The sequence below is a fragment of the Sphaeramia orbicularis genome, chromosome 12, assembly GCF_902148855.1.
Source record: "Sphaeramia orbicularis chromosome 12, fSphaOr1.1, whole genome shotgun sequence".
NCBI lineage: Eukaryota > Metazoa > Chordata > Actinopteri > Kurtiformes > Apogonidae > Sphaeramia > Sphaeramia orbicularis.
This window is the reverse complement of record NC_043968.1, coordinates 40,333,662-40,337,462: the sequence shown is the minus strand read 5'-3', so window position 1 is coordinate 40,337,462 and position 3,801 is coordinate 40,333,662. Positions and strand designations below refer to the sequence as shown.

The window sequence follows — 3,801 nt, the reverse complement described above, 5'->3', positions numbered from 1 at the left end:
TTTTAAGAAGTTTTAGCATCAAAAAGTGCCAAATGTTCCTGTTTATTAAGAAGAAGAAATGCCTTTCTATGTCCCTCATTTGGGGAAAATCCTTTTTTTTCACTTATTCTGTACACAAACAGAGGCCCAAATACACACACATTAACAAACATGACCAACATATATGCACTTAATGGTTAAGCGCTGTGAGCAGTTGCTGGTTCGGTGTCTTGCTCAGGCACAGAGCTTTCAGACAGACACGGTTCTGGTTCAGGTTCTGTTCTGGAGTTTCAGAACCTTGATGCTTTCTGGTGAACCAGCCCACATTCACACCAGTTTTAAAAGCAGAACCAAAGTGGGAGAATGTTACCCCGCATTTCTCCATTGTCTTCCTCTACTTCCTGCTTGGATTGAAAACTGGGTTATGACACCCACTGATGATGTCACAGTTAGCTTGATACTGGGGTGAAAAAGAAAAACAGTGTGAAAACTGTACAGATCAGGGACAGATCAGTAAATAAAGGCTAAACAAGTAAATCACAGATGACAGCAATGACTTGCATCTTATCTCACATTAAACAGGAAACTAAAACAGCATGAAAACAAACATACCCTTATTAAATATCTATTTAACTATATGGCTTTAAACCCATTTTTGCAAATTTTAACTTACTTCACATTATTTAATTTGAGTGATTATGAATTTATATTTATATAAATATTTCAGCTGGTCACATTTGATGGTGTACACCCAGTTCAAACCAAAGATTTGTGACCAAGCATTTTGGAGCGTTGCAGGTAACAATTACAGGAGGTAGACTGAACCATCTCAGTTCAACTTAAACCATTACATTGTCACCTGTAAATCATCAAATCACCCGCAGCGGGATTTAGAAAGTTGCACCATGGTGTGTGTGTGTTTTTCTCAGAGTTTATGGGCTGTAGCTTCACCGTTGCCATAAGCTGTTCCCCCAGTAAATCCTGTCTCAATTGTTTGTGTTTCTCTGCTTATTAGAGGTAACACCATCTTCTCTAAACAACAGAACTGCTCTGAGAATAGACAGAGAAATTCACAACCCCCTGTTTTTTATGTTTTCACTATTTCTTCAATACCAGAAATACAGCTGTAGGAAATAACTCATTATTACTGTCGTCATTCATTTTCAAGATGCTAGATAGATTTTTTTTATTAAATAGTTCACTGTTTTGTTTTGCTGCATTGGTCTGAACTGGCTAGTCCTTACGAATTGACTTCAAATGTGTGTTTTGTAGAATTACTTTTGTTATAGGTATATGATTTTCTTTCATATTATTTCATAACTGAGTCAGTCTGTAAGAGAGTATTCCTTCCTCAAACAGATATCATCCTCGATTAGCAGTAATAGTTACATTTCTCTAAAACATAGGGTAATAGAAACATAAAGACGCATTCAATGACAATACGTCCTTAATATGAAGCTAGGGTGCAGCACCGTACTTGAGTAAATGTTTTCACCGCTGGTAAAGACAACTTGTTCCCTCTTAGTTTAAATCCAGTTGCAACACATACAACCAAGTTCTGTCAAAATATGCAGGGAAATGTGTGTTCGATTTAGCGCGTTCATTGCTGTGTGTTCAAAGGAGCGTCTGCACCAGTGAAGACAGAGCAGTTGACATCACAGGCGCCTTGTAGTTACATAACTCACTCTATATTTCTCTCTGCCTCCATCTTTCTCACCTCATCTCTCTACCTCCCCATCCATCTCCCTCCTCTCTGCTGTCCTCCTGTCTCTTCATTTTGTTTTGGTAGTCGAAAAAGAACTAGGACAGGCTCTTTGCAGAACCTCACTGTTTGCTTTAATTCCCCCCACTCTCACCCTCTCAAAGTTGGTTGTTTTTTTGCAATTTTTTTTTCTGTCCTGCCAAATATTTGTTGGCTGAGAAAAGGGAAACTGAGCTAGCCTGCTGTTGTCTCATTTGATCTTTTACTTATTCAGTGTGTAGCCGCTTGTTTTTCACCTCAGGTATGCCAACGAAGGTAGGGAGAATCCCCCTGATAAGTGAATTAAAAGCCGACAAAACTGTAAGTGTCACTGTTTCAGCATGTTTCATGAGACGACGTCAAGGGGTATCTGGAGAAGCAAATTTATCACTGAATGTACAGTGTATGAATAAACATAGACACAGAGAGGGATTACAACTGTGATGACGCTCAGGTTTGAAGGATTTTAATCTATTTAGAGTCATTTTTTTCTCTCTCTTCTATCACACCAGACAGCCTTTGTGTACATGTATTGCCAAGGCACTGTAAGACTTGTAATTACATTCCGGTCATGTGAGAAGCTTCAGAGGCAAAGAGACAAAGTTATTATCATCTCTCACAGACCAGCATTGGCCTAACATCCCCTTCTAGTCCCCTCTCCAGGGGAAATTGCACAGCACATGATTTTTCTTTCTTTTTTTTCCCTCATGTCTGCAGTTAAAAAAGTCATCTTGTGTGCGTGTGTGTGTGTATGTGCGCGTGTGCATGTGTGTGTGTGTGTGTGTGTGTGTTGTTTTTCTCCAGTACTTCATCACTTATGTCCAGATGGATTCTACGGTACAGGGCAAAGCTTCTCTAGCCTAGGAAGTGCCGTCTTTCCTGTTGTCCTTTAAGCTGGCTCAGTGGGACTTAGAGATGTATGTGGTGGATTTTGAAAGATGCAGGAAGTTGAATACACACACTGCGCACCATGCAGAGGGTGTACAGGTATAGACAGGTGAGTTATCATAGAGGTAGAGACCCTGCGCCCTCCGTCACCTTGAGACTCCTACAACAGCCGCAGGCAGAGTCGCAGGGGGGCGGGTGTAGCTGTCTGCACAGTGATTGATGGGTGTATTTTGAGCATCCCCAGCAGAGCATGCCTGAGGCTTGGAGATTGGAAGGAGGAGTCCAAAGACTTTGTGTGGCAGGTGGTGTGTGATGTGTGCATGCTAAATTAGCTGTCAGCATGTGTACATCAGCTGCAGCATTTTTTAAGTTGACTTACACCTAGTAGAATAGTGCAGTAAATCAATATACTGTTCTATGATGTGAGGGGTTTGGTCATCAATATATTAACATATGGTTTTTATATCAGCTGATATTTGTATTTTTGCATTTTGAACATATAATCTGAAGTATTGAAGTATTGAGGTCCCTGTAATAAGTGCCAAAATATGATGCTTCATAACTTTGTATCAGAATAGAATAGAATAGAATAGAATAGAATAGACTTTATTGTCACAACAGACTGTATAAGTAATAATCACATGAGAAACGTATTTATTGCTAATTTTTAAGCACTTTCAAGATCCTTAATAGTTTATAAACTGCTTAAAACAGTTCAAATTTTATGGTCAATTCACTTTATTGTCTCCTTTGAGAAAATCAGTTCTTGTATTTTACCCATCCTAATATAGCACCTAGTAGTAGCATTAGTGATTAGCACATTAGGAACAGTGAGCTGCCATTGAAGGTTCTCAGAGTCCAACTCCAGGTCTTCATCAGTACCTTGGTCAAGAGCACTGACAGTATTGTGTACAACCCAGCTCAAGGCCATGGCAAAATGGAAAACACACATGCTGAACCACTTGCCAGCAAAGAAATATCTGTTTATTAACTGAAGTGAAATAACATAAATAATACTTAACATGTGCAGTGTGTCAGACAGTAGAATAAGTAGTTGCATCAGTAGTGTAATTGTGGATGTGTGAATGTATGTTGTCATGAGGTGTTGTTAAAAAGAAAAAAGGTAAAGAGCAGAACCAAAGTGACAAAAGCAGGGTGTGGAGCTGCAGGAGTCCGGGCAGAGTAATAGAAGA

The 3,801-nt window shown here is 39.5% G+C and overlaps 1 protein-coding gene across 1 annotated transcript in view; it reads right to left on the bottom strand.

Annotated features, from left to right (window-relative positions):
• Nucleotides 1–3,801, bottom strand: part of LOC115429087 (membrane-associated guanylate kinase, WW and PDZ domain-containing protein 2-like) — a 145,908-nt gene that overhangs the window by 76,314 nt on the left and 65,793 nt on the right. The window lies entirely within an intron of this gene.